The sequence below is a fragment of the Daucus carota genome, chromosome 5 (genome assembly GCF_001625215.2).
Source record: "Daucus carota subsp. sativus chromosome 5, DH1 v3.0, whole genome shotgun sequence".
Taxonomy (NCBI): Eukaryota; Viridiplantae; Streptophyta; class Magnoliopsida; order Apiales; family Apiaceae; genus Daucus; species Daucus carota.
In genome coordinates, this window is record NC_030385.2 from 660176 (window position 1) to 676546 (window position 16371).

A 16371-nucleotide genomic window follows, 5' to 3' on the forward strand; every position below is an offset into this window, starting at 1 on the left:
AAAATCGAAAACATCATGTCCCACTCCCTCAGTGTCAAGATTGTCAAGACTGAATAATTGCTATTGCCCCTGTGTAAAAATCAAAACTTTTGCATTTCATGTCGCGAAATTTGAGTTTTTTATAGTTTCATTGATTTAATATCATATCTTTCCGCCTGCCTCTTTGTAAAAATTGAAATTTTTGTATGACTTGAGTTGGTAGATATCAAATTTTTTGTGCTCCTTATGTAAAAATCAAAACTTTTGCATTCCATGTCGCGAAATTTGAGTTTTTTTGTAGTTTCATTGATTTAATATCACATCTTTCAGCCTGCCTCTTTGTAAAAATTGAAACTTTTGTATGACTTGAGTTGGTAGATATCAAAATTTTTGTTCTGCTTATGTAAAAATCAAAACTTTTGCATTCCATGTCGCGAAATTTGAGTTTTTTGTTGTTTAATTGATTTAATATCACATCTTTCCGCCTGCCTTTTTCTAAAATTGAAACTTTTGTATGACTTGAGTTGGTAGATATCAATTTTTTGTGCTCCTTATGTAAAATCAAAACTTTTATGTGCTTCGATTTGAGTTTGAATCTTTCTTAATTTATTGCTTTAAATTTGTATCTTTCTCACTGTCTCCCTTTATGAATATAACATTTGGTATGCTTTGATGTTGTTGAAATTGAATCTTTGGTTTCCTTGATGTAAAAATTGAATCTTTTATTTATATTGTAGTAGATAACTCATTTCTAAATTCTAAAAACAAGAAAAACAAGAAAATGCTAAAAAATCAAAATTTACATAATTAAAAGTGAAATTTATAATAGGGGGTGTATTTAATTGATGAATTAGGGGTAGGTTAGGGTTTTGAGGTAAAGATAAAAAAGACAGTGCATTGATGAACAGGGTCTTATTGGGTTTGTTGTGAAAAAGAAATGACGGATTATAAAATTTTAAAGACGGGCGCTGACGAACGGTAAAATTAGAGTTTCGAGGTTAAGAGAGAGATAAAAGACTGTATCTTTGAAGTGAATTGATGTTATTTTACACCAACTATGAGAAAGATTGTAGAAGGGGGGGGTTGAATACAATCTTTTACAAATTTAAAAGATTCAAGGATGATACACTAAAACACAGTAAACAGAAAAACACCAAGTATTAAAAATACGGGTGGATTGAATGATCCACCCGTGAGATTTTATATAGAAGAATCTGTGGATTGTTTACAATTCGCACAGCTGCTGGTTCATCACTCAACAAGTTCTAACTCTCAGATTTTTCTCTCAAGTAATTTGAACAAGTTCAACTGATGCTACTAACTTGGTTATATACTCCAAGTTTTACAAAGCTTCTAGCTAGAATACAAAATGCACTCTAATCTAAAAACAATGCTGCACAACTTTGTCTTATGCATGCTTTCTGAGATGTCTTCATCTTTGACCATCATCTTGATTTGATCCAGATTGCACTGCATGAGATAAGTATGTTTCTGCTTCTTCTTTATTTTCCTAATTAGGCTTCCATGTCTATTTTAGTGTAATTCGATCCATGTGATTTGTCAGACTTAAGCTCTAGTCACTTTCAACTGCTCTTTGCTTCATCAGTTGAAAGTTCTGGTTACTTTCAACTGCTCTTGACTTCATCAGTTGAATGCCCGGCTCATCAGTTGAATGAATTACAAACTTCATCAGTTGAATGCTGTTCCAGTCTCATCAGATGAATTCCTCAGCATCATCAGTTGAACACTTTGTCTTCAGTTGAATGCTTGATTTTCATCAGTTGAAACATCATCCAGTCTTCATCAGTTGAATAGTTACATCTCATCAGTTGAATATCCTTCACTTAGATAAAATTACATGGCATTGGATATTTACAATTAGCCATCCTATTCTACCCATCCGTTGATAATTCCCAAAGACAAGAAACATAACAATTACAACTGAAATTTGATAAAGGTTCTAAGTAAGACATGTTACAAAATGTTTATGTTATCATCAAAAATTATTGATTCCTAACAATCTCCCCCAATTTATGACTGGAGAAGATGCAGACATAAATTCTACACTTGATGATAACAAAAACATTAATAAAATAAAATGCAGAATTTAAATACAAGAGTTAGAAAAGATTACAGATGATTATGCTCCTCTAGACTGAGCAGTTACTTGTTCCTAGAAGATCTTCTTCTTCTGGACTTAAGTTTTTCTTCAAGAATATTAATTTGCTTCTGAAAGATCCTGTAGAACCATTCTTCATCACTATCTTGTCTGTTGAGCTTGGATTGGAGAGTCTTCAGAGTATTCAAGCTAGCAACCTTGAGTTGATCTTTAGGTCTGAAAAATCTCCTAACACCTTGATTGTCCCTAAATTCCATAACTGGAGTAGGTTCATGATGAATTTTCTTTCCAGTGTAGGGAATTTTCAGCCTTCTTTGTAGACTAGCATCTGAGTTCCATTCCTTCCTGATCTCAAGGATTCTCTTTAGTACCATTTGCTTTGCAGGTGGTGTAAATCCTCCAGTCCTCTTCATAGATCCATATATTTTTGTTAGAGAACTGAATCCCTCAGAATTCAGAACTCTGTGAAGAGGCCAGATGACATCACCCTTGTTTTTGTAAGAGAATACCAATCTTTCAGGTAACTTTGAAGTTGCTTCTATTCCTCTTACTTCTTGAAGATCATCCAGCTCCAGATCCAACTCAGAAATTTCTTCAATGTTAGCAATGATGAGATAGTCATCAGGGTTCTCAGGTTCTTTTGGAGGTTTAGGAGGGTTAGCCATCCTTTTAGCCACAGATTTGACTTTCTTCTTTGGCTTGGAAGGTTCTTGAACAAGAAAAGCTGGAATTGGGATATCTTCCAAGTCAACTGGCTCCTCCTTTGGCATTATTGGCTCATCATGGAAGTTGACATCTGGATGTACCACTGTGGTGTCCTTGATTGGAGAAGAAGGCTTTGAGATAGGCTTTTCTGGCACTTCTTCTCTTCTCTTGGCTGCCTCAGGCATCTTAGTCTTAGATTTGACTCTCTTTTTCTTTGGAGAAGATTCAAGAGGCAATCTTTCCTCATTTAAAAGCTCAGCTGCCAACTCCTCTTCCAGCTCAATAGCATACCTTTCATCAACCTCTATTTGATTTAAAGTGAGTTGGGATTCAAACTCCTCTTTTTCACATTCTCTGGCCACCTCTTCAGCTTTTGCAAATGAGTAGTGAGGATGGCCAGTTCCAATAAACAGCTTCTGGCCTTCTCTATGGATGATGGCAAAATGAGCCTTTAAGGCCACATCTGCACAGTCTTTATAACTTTTGATTTCTTGGCCCAAAAGCTTGTATTCATTTTTGTCAGGCCTGGCTAGTGGAAAGTAGATTGAGCTTGAGTCTTTTCCAGGCCTGGAGTAACCACAATTGTTTGGAAACAGAATTGGCTTGAACTCATTCAAAAATGATGGCTCACCCTTTTCTGTCTTGGAGGGAATAACAATCTCAGGTGTGATTACCCTGAGAATTGTGGTTGTGGTTGGAAAAGAGATTTGAGCTGTGGTGGCTGTAGAAGATGTAGATGATTTCTTGCCCAATTGAGCCACTCTCTTTGCAATGGAGTCCAATTCTTTCATCCTTTCAATCTTTTGCTTTTCCCTTTCAGTGTGGAAAGGAGGAGGAATTTGACTGATCAATTCTGCAGGAGTTGGTAATTCTTTCTCCCCCTTTTTGTTAGCAGCAAGTGTAAGGGATGGACTGGGAAGAGAAGCACCAGAGGCAAGAAGAAGATGTTGAAGGAGTCCAGTCTGAATTCTTTGATGCTGCAACATCTCATCCATTCTAGAGTTTAAGATATAGACATTGCCTTCCAGAGCTTCTACTTGCTTTTCCAATTGCAGTTGTTTTTGCTCAGAACCAGAAATAGCTGATTTGACCTGAGCTGGAAGCTTTTCATCAATTTGTTTGGTCAGATCAGTCTTAACAGAGGCAATGAGACAATTGAGATGCTCTATCTCTTTCTGAAAGTGGAGAGATTGATATTTGTGAAGCTTGAGGTTTTCCAGAGCTTGACTGGCAATGGTGGCAGAGATGGCTTGAGAGGAGGATGAGCTTCCAGGTTGTGATTGAAGAAGAGTGGAGGCTTGCCTTTCCAGCTCCATGCTAACAACAATTGCATTGGCAGACTGCATGGAGAGCCATGAAGGCAGAGAAGTTGTAGGTTGTTCACCAAGAGATTCCTCAAGAGCATCATTGAGGTCTTCATCACTATCATCATACTGAAAATCATCTCCAGCATTGGCAGGCAGAGCTGTAAATGCCTCCTTTGCTCTAAGCATGGAAGATGTAGTGTGAATCAGATTAAGGTGCCTCTCAGCTGCTTGATTATCCAATCTTGCAAAATCTTGAATGGAAGACATTCCATGAGTAAAAGTCTCAGGGTCTAGTGAAACACTATCCAATATGGATCTATATTCAGCTTGAATCTCTTGTTCACTAAACCCTTCATTGACACCTGCATTTCTCTCATTATCTCTCTTTTCTTGCATCAAGGGCTCCCCTTGGCTCACCACACAACTCACCTCTCCCTCACTTACCCTTACTAAAGGGTCACTCATATCCTCTCCTTTTTCCTGGCTAGAAGAAAATGCCAGACTCTCCACACCCTCTCCTTTTGCCAGCTCACTAGGCTGCCTCTCCACTCCATAGCTCACTCCACTCAATCCTAAAAGTGTTTGTGCTACCATGTGATCAACTGCTGTAGAAGAAGGTAAAGTAATTGAAGTAGTAGCAGTTGTCAACTGATGAGAGACATCAGTTGAAACATGAGTAAAGGAGGCATTCAACTGATGAGAGCTGTTAAGCAGATCAGTTGAAGGACAAACACTTGTCAACTGATGAGAAAGATCAGTTGAAGAAAATGAAGAAATAGGTTTAGAGGCTGTGATAGTTGAGTCTGTGGTGATTGATTTTAATGGTATATCCACAGAGCACACTTTCACAAAAGAAGGAATTGGAAGAGAAAGATCCAACAAATCATCAAAGTGATGATGATCAATCTCAGAGGGGGACTTCTCCATGAAATCTAAAGATGGAGAATTTACAAGTGTGGTGTGAATCAATTCCACATCCACAGAAGAGGTTGGGGATTGTGTTTGAGTTGTAGAAATAGTAAGATCATGAATATGGGTAATTGGATTTACTGAAGAAGGGGGCTGTGACTCCACATTTATTGGAGTCACATCAATCTGAATTTGAGAAATGACAGGAATACATTCCTGTGTGTGTGCAGAGTGCTTTGATTCATCACTTCTTTTCTTCTTTCTCCCATAGGCTTTAACAGGTGAAGAAGTGGTGTCCCTCCCCCTTTTTGACTGTGTCCTTGGCTGAGGACTGTTTTCAATAACAACATCCTTTTGGGAGGATGCTGCTAGGGATGTGCTTAAATCCATATTAACATCTACAGTCTTTTGGGAGACTGCAGAGTGGCTAGGCTGGTTAGCACTCACCTCTCCATCCTTATCCTTAGGGTTTCTTTGATGATCACCCTTTCCCTCCCCCTTACTTCCTCCAATCACACTCCCCTCAGGCTTGTGTTTCTTAGTTTTTACAACAGATGCCTTTTGGGAGGCATCTGAGGTTGGTTTAGAAGACTTGGTTTTAGAGGGTTTTGCTACTTGTGTAGGCTGTTGATGGGCCTCTTCAACAGCCCTGATAGCAGAAAGCAAAGAAGTTGAGGGTTGAGAGAGAGTAGTAGGAAAGCCATGTACCTCTTTGTGCTTTCCAGCCTCCATTGTTGGCAGGTACACCACCTCCAAGGAGGGGTATAAATTCATCCTAAAGAGGTCTTTAAAGACTCTCTTTTCCTGCACAAAACTGGGAAGCTTGGCTTCCTTGTTAGTAATAACTAGCTTATCATTGAGATGATTAGCTAGCATCATAAGAAATCTGACATAATATATATTCCTAGGTCTATCAGTTTTATCACCTAGTTTCTCCCCAATTTCTTGGATCATCAAACCACCAAAGTTGAAATATTCATTAGTCAGGTACATGTAAAGCATTTGTAAGATCTGGGAAGTAAGAGCATTGAAATTACTAATCTTACCAGAAAATGCCTTAATAAAAGCATCACATAAATAACTCCATTCTCTCCTAAGACCCCTTCTTTCTATTTTACCTAAGGCATCAGTTGGCAAAACATAATTCATGGCATAAAGTAAATTAACCAACTGATTATCACTAGGCAAAGATAAAACAGTATTTTCAGGAATCTTAAAGCATGCTTTCATAACATCAGCATTAACAGAGTAAGATTTATTATTGACAGAGAAAGTTAGAGTTTCATGCTCACTATTAAACTCTGCAGAGGTCCACATTTCCTCAACTATTTCATGGTAGATGATGGGAGCTTCAGTCATAGCATAAGAGAGCTGGCTTGACTTGATGAACTCCATCATCCTGTGATACTCTTTCTCCTCCACAGCCTTGGTATCCACAAATGACGCAAAGTTGTTCTTCTCATAGATAAACCCACTTGGTGCAGTGTACTTCTTCATTGGTGCCATTGCAGTTACAGAGAAAGCTTGAAGAAGAATTAGAACTTGTTTTTGCACAGAGAGAGAAGAGAGCTTTGAGAATTCGAAAGAGTAAGATGAAAAGAAATGAAAATAGATTAAAACACTTAAATACTTTCTCAGAAAATTGCTGTGATTGGCTGAGAAATTACCGTTGAGAAGAAATTACTCTTATTGAACTCTACAAAAATTACACACACGATCGTGTGTATAAAGTAGGTGAGAGACAAAAGAAATTTCAACGGCTCAGATCTGATAATACTTTCAACGGATGAAATAAGCGCCTCTTTAAACTTCCTATTCAACTGATGAAGATCAGTTGAAGGCGTCTTCAACTGGTGTCATCAGTTGAATGAAAAACAGCGCAGGAGGATATTGTGTCAAACATCAGTTGAAACAATTTCACTAGTTCATCAGTTGAAATATTATAGATTTTATCCAGAATTATAATTAATTCAATTTTGATAAATCAAAATTAATCAAATTCTGGCTGCCAAATTACAGAAAAATTCACTCTAAATTAGGAGAAATTTAACATACCTAATTTACTCACCAACCTTGTGAATGTGGATTCATCAAGAGGCTTTGTGAAGATATCTGCAATTTGTTCTTCACTTGGAACAAAATGCATTTCAACAGTACCAGCCATCACATGTTCCCTTATGAAGTGGTATTTGATGTCAATGTGCTTGGTTCTTGAGTGTTGTACTGGATTTTCAGTTATAGCAATAGCACTGGTGTTGTCACAAAATATTGGGATTTTTGAGAGGTTTAATCCATAATCAAGTAATTGATTTCTCATCCACAATAATTGTGCACAACAGCTTCCAGCTGCAATGTACTCAGCCTCAGCTGTAGAGGTTGATACAGAATTTTGCTTTTTGCTAAACCAAGAAATCAGTCTGTCACCAAGAAATTGACATGTGCCTGTTGTACTTTTTCTATCAATTTTGCATCCTGCAAAATCAGCATCTGAATATCCAATTAGATCAAATCCAGAGTCTTTAGGGTACCAAATGCCAAGATTTGGTGTTCCCTTAAGATATCTGAATATTCTTTTTATAGCAATAAGATGTGATTCTTTAGGATCAGATTGAAATCTAGCACAGAGGCATGTAGAAAACATAATATCTGGTCTACTAGCTGTCAGATATAAAAGAGAACCAACCATGCCTCTATAATTAGAGATGTCCACAGATTTCTCATTAGGACTTAACTCTAATTTGGTGGCTGTTGGCATGGGAGTCTTAGCTTCTTTGCAATCCAATAAATCAAACTTTTTAAGTAGATCATAGATGTACTTAGTTTGATTTATGAATATACCTTCCTTTACTTGTTTAACTTGTAAACCAAGAAAGTAGGTGAGCTCTCCCATCATGCTCATTTCATACTGACTCTTCATAAGATTAGCAAACTTCTTGCAAAGTTTCTCATCTGTAGAACCAAAAATTATATCATCTACATAAATTTGAACCAGAATAAAGGCACCATTTACATTTCTGTAAAATAGTGTTTTATCCACAGTTCCTCTGGAAAAATGATTATCTAATAAGAATTGAGACAGAGTGTCATACCATGCCCTTGGTGCTTGCTTTAGTCCATAGAGTGCTTTTAATAAAAAGTAAACATACTCTGGAAATTCTGGATCTTCAAAACCAGGAGGCTGACTGACATATACCTCCTCTTCCAGTTCACCATTTAGAAAAGCACTCTTGACATCCATTTGATAAACTTTAAAGTTGGCATGAGCAGCATAAGCTAGGAACATTCTTATTGCTTCCAGTCTTGCAACTGGTGCAAAGGTCTCATCAAAATCAATTCCTTCAGATTGAGAGTATCCTTTAGCAACAAGTCTGGCCTTGTTCCTGGTGACAACTCCATTCTCATCCACCTTGTTTCTGAATACCCACCTTACTCCTACAATTGTTTTATTTTTAGGCTTAGGCACCAGCTTCCAAACATTGTTTCTCTCAAATTGATTTAATTCTTCTTGCATAGCAAGAACCCAATCAGCATCTTTGAGAGCATCTTCTATGACTTTAGGTTCATCCTGTGAAAGGAATGCACTGTACAAACACTCATCTTGAGTTGCTCTTCTTGTTTGTACAGATGCATTTGCATCTCCAATAATTAGCTCAAAAGGATGATCCCTTGTCCACTTTCTTTGTGGTGGAAGTGATTGTCTTGATGATGTGGCTTCATTGTTGAAGTTCAGGTTTCCATGTTGGAAAGCTCCCCCTAAATTTGACATCTCATTATTTCTAGACTGATTGAAACTTTGAGACATTCTTTCAACTGATGATCCTTGAGGTGTTTCAACTGATCCCTCCAATGTAGTTTCAACTGATGCTTCAGTTGAATTTCCAGTTGCAGTTGTTCCTTGCACTAGAGAGTCATCAGTTGGAATATTAATTCCAGGATTAATTCCAACATTTTGAATAATGTCATCATCATCATCACTGTCATACAGATCACCTTCACCTTCATTTTCAAATCTGAGATTATCATGAAATCCTTCATCTGAGAATCCTTGAATCTTCTTATCATCAAAAACCACATGGATTGATTCCATAACAATGTTGGTTCTCAGATTATATACTCTAAATGATTTTCCATCAGAGTATCCAACAAAAATAGCTTCATCTGCCTTGGCCTCAAATTTTCCAAGATTTTCACCTTGATTTCTTAGAACATAACACTTGCATCCAAATACATGAAGAAAGCTAGTTGTTGGCTTCTTTCCTTTGAAGAGTTGAAAGGGAGTTAGATTATGAGGTTTGGTAATTAGTGAAATGTTTTGAGTGAAGCAAGCAGTGTTCACAGCTTCAGCCCAAAAATAGGTTGGAAGTTGAGCTTCATTAATCATGGTTCTTGCAGCCTCAATAAGAGTTCTATTCTTCCTTTCAACAACACCATTTTGTTGTGGAGTTCTTGGTGCAGAGAACTCATGAATAATTCCTTCTCCTTCACAAAATTCTTTCATCACAGAATTCTTGAATTCTGTCCCATTGTCACTTCTTATCCTTCCAACTTTGACATCTGGATTGTTGTTTAATGCCTTGATATGATTGATGATGATTTTCCCAGCTTCATCCTTAGAATGCAAGAAGAAAGTCCAAGTGAATTTTGAAAAATCATCAACAATCACTAGGCAATATTTCTTCTTTGAAATAGACATGATGTTGACTGGTCCAAACAAATCCATATGCAAGAGCTGAAGGGGCTTCACAATTGATGAAAGAGTCTTGCTTTTGAAAGAGCTTCTCTTTTGCTTTCCTAGCTGACAGGCTCCACAAAGTCCATCTTTTGAGAATTCCAGCTTTGGTAGACCTCTTACCAAGTCCTTCTTTACTAACTCATTCAAGGTTTTGAAATTTAGATGAGACAATCTCTTATGCCATAGCCAACTGTCATCTGAGCTTGCTTTGCTGAGAAGGCAAGTGATAGATTCAGACTTGACAGAATTGAAGTCAGCTACATACACATTTCCTTTTCTTTGTCCAATCAGAACCACATTGTTGTCATCTCCTTTGGTGACAACACAGGCTGCAGGAGTGAAATTGACTTTGTAACCTTTGTCACAGAGCTGACTGATGCTAAGCAAGTTGTGCTTAAGACCAGACACCAATGCAACTTCATCAATGATGACATTCTCTTTAGCAATCAAGCCATATCCCATAGTATATCCTTTGCTGTCATCTCCAAAGGTAATGCTAGGGCCAGCTTTCTCCACAAACTTTGTGAGCAGGGAGGAATCACCAGTCATGTGCCTGGAGCATCCACTATCCAAGTACCACAAATTCTTCTTGTGGTTTCCCTGCACACATTTCACAAACAGATCAAGTTGATTTTGGTACCCAAATTGCTTTGGGTCCAGATTTGTTAGTCTTAGCAACCTTTTCCACCTTCTCAACCTTTTCCTTGGATTGAATAGGTTCAATCTTTGGTTTTGGTTGAGAAACTGGAATATCAACTTTGTTTTCAAACACAGGCCTTTGAGGCATGCATACATTGTTCATTCCATGCAAGTTTGAATGAAATTGAGGCATGTTAAAGGCATTGAAATAAGGATTGAACATATATGGCATGTTAGGCTGAGAATAAGGATTGTGAGGCAATAAACCAGGCATCATATTCATAGCAGATAAATTCATGTGAGGAACAGATGTCATAGGAATAGGCAAAGACAAATTAGGAGCAATCACAGTTTTACAATTAGCAGATAAATGATTTACACTACCACACTTACTGCAGGTTTTCCTAAGAGCACTAGCATGGGGAGTGTAATTGGTGTGCTTGTTAACTCCTATTTTGCCATTTCTATTTCCTTTCTTCTTTTTAGTCTCCTCAGATTTATGCTCACTAGTATCCAACTTCTTCTTGTTCTTGTTACTAGAATGAAGAGTGTTATTAACACTATCACTGGTCTCAGAAGAACTATTCTCACCTTTAACAAAATTCTTTTTAACAGGACCATATTTCTTGTTAAGCTTCTTGAGAACATTCTTGTCAACTGATGAGTTTTTGTTCAACTGATGACTCTCATCAGTTGAGACTTTGTTCTTCAACTGATGATCATCATCAGTATTCTCATCACCTGAACTGTTCTCAGATATCTTAAGCACTTTCTTATTCCTCTTCCATTCATTCTCCACAAAGGTTTCTCTGCCTTGCATGTTAATGATATTGGTGGAAACATCTCTACCAGATTTCCATTTGGCAATGATCTCTTGTTCCTTATCAAGCTGCTTTCTTATGACCTCTTCTCTCTTCAGAACAACCAAGAGATCATCCTTGGCTGTCTGACACTCAATCTTCAGCTTCTCAAATTCAATAAATTGAGCTTCTAAGGCACTGTTTCTATCACTAAGAAAGGTGTTAGCTTCCTTAATTCTACTGTTTTCCTTAGTAAGAGATTTTAAAGAAACATGCAAATGATACAGTTCAGTAGACATTTCATTAATGGTAGCATTGCATTCATCTTTAGTTAACTCAACTAGGTTTGTAGTGAATACCTGACTACTGCTTCCAGTGTTTTCTTCTTGATCTGTGGAGTTGGCCATTAGAGCTAGATTGACAAACTCCTCCTCTTCATCAGAATCATCTCCAGCTGCCCAATCATCCTTTGTGATGAATGCTCTTTCCTTTTGTTTGAGAAGTTCATAATATTTCTTTTTGTAGTCAATGTTTTCACTTGACTTCTTCTCAACTTTAGGCTTTCTGCACTCATTTGCAAAGTGACCTGCATTCCCACAGTTGAAGCACTTGAATTTTGATCTGTCTACCATGCTTCTATCAGACTTGGGATTGCCTTTAAAAGATTTTGCAGAATTAAAATTCTTTTTGAATTTCAGTTTGGAGAATCTTCTTGACAAGAAGGCTAGATGCTCATCAATTCCATCACTTTCTTCACCAGAGTCAGCTACTTCTTTCTCCTTTCTTCTTCCTTTGCTTGACTCTGAGCTCTCCTCTTTGACCAACTTCTCAGTTTCTTCAACTTGAGACTTTCCCTTGTCCTTGACAGTGTCCTCCAGAGATGCAACTAGAGCCACAGATGAATGCCCTTTCTTTTGGCTTTTCTCAATCTCTTCATCTTGTTCCATTTCAAGCTCATAAGTCTTTAAGGTTCCATACAGTCTCTCTAGAGTATAGTCTTTAAACTCTTGTGTGTTTCTGAGAGAGACTGTCATGGGTTTCCATTCTTTGGGAAGAGCTCTTAAGAATTTCAGGTTTGAATCCTTAACTTGATATACTCTTCCAAAGAGCTTTAGACCATTTAACAGTTTTTGAAATCTGTTAAATGTATCACTCAAACTTTCACCAGCCTTGAAATGGAATGACTCATATTGTTGAATCAGAAGCTGCATTTTGTTCTCTCTTACTTGCTCATTCCCTTCACAGATGGTCCTGATGGTGTCCCAAACTTCTTTGGCACTTGTGCAGCTAATAACACTATCAATCATTTCTTGATCCAAACCATTGAACAGAAGGTTCATGGTTTTCTTGTCCTTGTGCACCTCCTCAGTATCTTCTTGAGAATATTCATGGACAGGTTTTGGAATCATCTTACCTACCATGTCTTCACCATCAGCTCCCATGCTTGTGCAGACCTTCATGGGGACATGAGGTCCTTTTTCAATGCAGTTCACATAGCTTTCATCAATGGACAACAGATGCAGATGCATTCTCACTTTCCAGTGAAAATAGTTGTCTTTGTCAAGAACAGGAATCTTCACTCCAGCATCCTTCTTTCCCATCTTTCTCTAGCAGTGTTGATCTTTTTCCCTGTTTGTTGGGAACCTGGCTCTGATACCAATTGTTATTTTACACCAACTATGAGAAAGATTGTAGAAGGGGGGGGTTGAATACAATCTTTTACAAATTTAAAAGATTCAAGGATGATACACTAAAACACAGTAAACAGAAAAACACCAAGTATTAAAAATACGGGTGGATTGAATGATCCACCCGTGAGATTTTATATAGAAGAATCTGTGGATTGTTTACAATTCGCACAGCTGCTGGTTCATCACTCAACAAGTTCTAACTCTCAGATTTTTCTCTCAAGTAATTTGAACAAGTTCAACTGATGCTACTAACTTGGTTATATACTCCAAGTTTTACAAAGCTTCTAGCTAGAATACAAAATGCACTCTAATCTAAAAACAATGCTGCACAACTTTGTCTTATGCATGCTTTCTGAGATGTCTTCATCTTTGACCATCATCTTGATTTGATCCAGATTGCACTGCATGAGATAAGTATGTTTCTGCTTCTTCTTTATTTTCCTAATTAGGCTTCCATGTCTATTTTAGTGTAATTCGATCCATGTGATTTGTCAGACTTAAGCTCTAGTCACTTTCAACTGCTCTTTGCTTCATCAGTTGAAAGTTCTGGTTACTTTCAACTGCTCTTGACTTCATCAGTTGAATGCCCGGCTCATCAGTTGAATGAATTACAAACTTCATCAGTTGAATGCTGTTCCAGTCTCATCAGATGAATTCCTCAGCATCATCAGTTGAACACTTTGTCTTCAGTTGAATGCTTGATTTTCATCAGTTGAAACATCATCCAGTCTTCATCAGTTGAATAGTTACATCTCATCAGTTGAATATCCTTCACTTAGATAAAATTACATGGCATTGGATATTTACAATTAGCCATCCTATTCTACCCATCCGTTGATAATTCCCAAAGACAAGAAACATAACAATTACAACTGAAATTTGATAAAGGTTCTAAGTAAGACATGTTACAAAATGTTTATGTTATCATCAAAAATTATTGATTCCTAACAATTGAGATCAAAGCTATGAAATTTATAAAAGGGGGTCGGTTTAGTGTTTGAATTGATAAACTAGTTTTGGATAATTTTTTTTTGTTAAAGTATGTTATGTAGTCAGGTGAATTGAGTTTAGTGATTTTTTTACGAAGATCACCTACAAAACCATATGAATAAAATCCTGACAAATCAGTTCCTTGTATAAACCACTGCAACATATAAATTCACGTCATCATCCTCAATCTCTATATATGTACACACGTCAAATATGCATATATATGTTATTATTCATTAGTTTTTCTTTCAGATGGGAAGAAAAATTGGATTTTTGAATTGTGGATTGGGTTTAGGGTATTTAAGCGTAATTAAGGCTTGTTGTGCTTCCAATTTCTCGCAGCTATGCAGTAAAGTGAACCAAAGAAAAGGTAAAATTGTCGGATGATATTATGAGTTGTTATTCGATGAGTTTTGCATTTTCGTTGTCTGCTAGTTTTCTAGTGTCATACAATAATCTTGTATCTATAAAAACCTGTGTTTTTTTAATTTGTTTTTACAGAGATAAATTCTGTATAGCTATCGAAAGATTAGGAAGGCAACATTATTAATTTATTGTTAAGGCTTATTACATCATCATCATTGATGCAAGACAAGGGTCAGAAACAAGTAAAAAGATAGATAAATATGAATTAACCGCAGCCTAAGGTGATCCAACCGAAGAAGAATCACAACCCTAGGATTTCTCAACCGCAAAAAAGAAGTTTGTTAGGAGCGCAACCCATAACGAGAGAGAGAGAGTTTCAATAATAATCAATCAATTCTATTCAATAAAAGCGATTGCAATGGTTTATATAGAAATCCCAAAACTTGGTGAACAAGTAACTTGGAGAGTCGGAGACCAAGTAAAATCAAAGATAAAAGGAAACAAATCATTTTAATAATAACTCATACCTGTTGATTATCTACTACCATATATATATATTTATTTTCTAGAATATTCCTAACTAGATAATATAATAACTAAATAAAAACATCCTTAAATCTAAATAATATTATAAAGTAATTAACAACTAATTTAACTATTTTATGCTCCGCATCGATCATCTTTTTGTTAGTTAATAATTATGTTTGGAAAGTCTCGTAAAGATTAAATCTTTAAATCTAATCTAGTGTTTGCATATATATCAACAGGAACTCCGTTGAGTAGGATCTGCAATCTAAAGGATGACGGAATAGGAGGATTTAAATTTAATCCATTAATTTCAAGGACGAATTACGCGAAAACAGGGATGGAGATTGGGATACACAAGTCAAATGTGGGAGAGCTTACAAACATCAAACAAGGAACTATTGTTAACTTACCAGGTGAAAACAAGGGCTATCTTGTTAATTACAGTTATGACCAGAAGGTATGTTCCACTGTTTGTTAAATTTGTTATTTACTCCCTCCGTTTCAATTTACATGTCCACTTTTAAAAAAATAATTTGTTTCAAATTAGTTGTCCACTTCAACTTTCAATGCAAAATCATATTTTCAAAGTTACTTCTACTCCACAAATCTCTTATTTATATTTTCAAGATCAACCCCATACCACATGTTATGGTCATTTAATGCAATTGATTTGTAAACAACCACTTTTCTTAAACTGTGTGATTTTTTTAGAGTGGACATGTAATTTGAAACGGAGGGAGTATAATACAGTGATGCCTCTAATTATCGTGTGTTGTCAACTTTTCAACTGCAATAATAGATTTATATAGATGATTACTTGTTTGAAGAATATAAATAGACAATCATTCCGGATACTTAGTTTGTGCCACTCAGAGTAGTAGCCGTGGGAAGGAGGGTAGGGGCTAGGGAGGGTGAAATGTAGCAAACGTCACCTCTGAATCTCTGTGTAGGGTTTTTGATATATATTTATATGTTGTGTTTAATGTTAAACATTCTTGTTCTTTCCAAGATTCTTATACTTTCAAAAGGTGAAAGTTACTGTGAATTATATGATTAAAATCTGTTTAAACAATTAGACAAGGGCTGAACTTAAAAATTACTGTGCACCAAAAGTCGAAACCAGGCAAGTAAAGTAATCTACCTATTATCATCTACATGAGACACAGGGCCTTGGTCATTCTATCAACCATGTGCTTCACTGCTTCGTTTATCTCAAAAACAACATCACTTCTGGGGACCCTCTAGTTCTTCCATCCTATGACCACCAAGTTCTAATACCATCAGCTGGGGGTGACTTCGTGGAATTACTTAAGGACATGTGCATTTTGAGTATAAAAACACAAGAGTATTTTTCTAAGTACTGATTTTATGAATATACCCCCATATATTTGTATGCAACATGCTTTTAACCTTGGGCTAGTTCTTAAAGTCGTCCCTAGGAGCATTTTTCCTCTTAGGCAACTTATATGGGTTTTTAAAGTTATGTAAAAATCATGAAGCTTGGGATAAAAGGGTGAATTCTAGAGTTTTGGTTTCAACTAATTATTTAACTTTTTTTTGAGAATTTTTACATATTCATGTGAAAAGAAGATAAGATTCTAAAATT

The 16371-nt window shown here is 36.5% G+C and overlaps 1 long non-coding RNA gene across 1 annotated transcript; it reads left to right on the forward strand.

Moving 5' to 3' along the window:
* The first annotated feature begins 213 nt into the window (after positions 1-213).
* Positions 214-15247, forward strand: LOC135152599 (uncharacterized). Its single transcript, XR_010291920.1, has 3 exons — positions 214-1019; positions 13838-14241; positions 15005-15247. It is a non-coding gene; the product is annotated as an uncharacterized LOC135152599 (long non-coding RNA).
* Positions 15248-16371: the final 1124 nt, after the last annotated feature.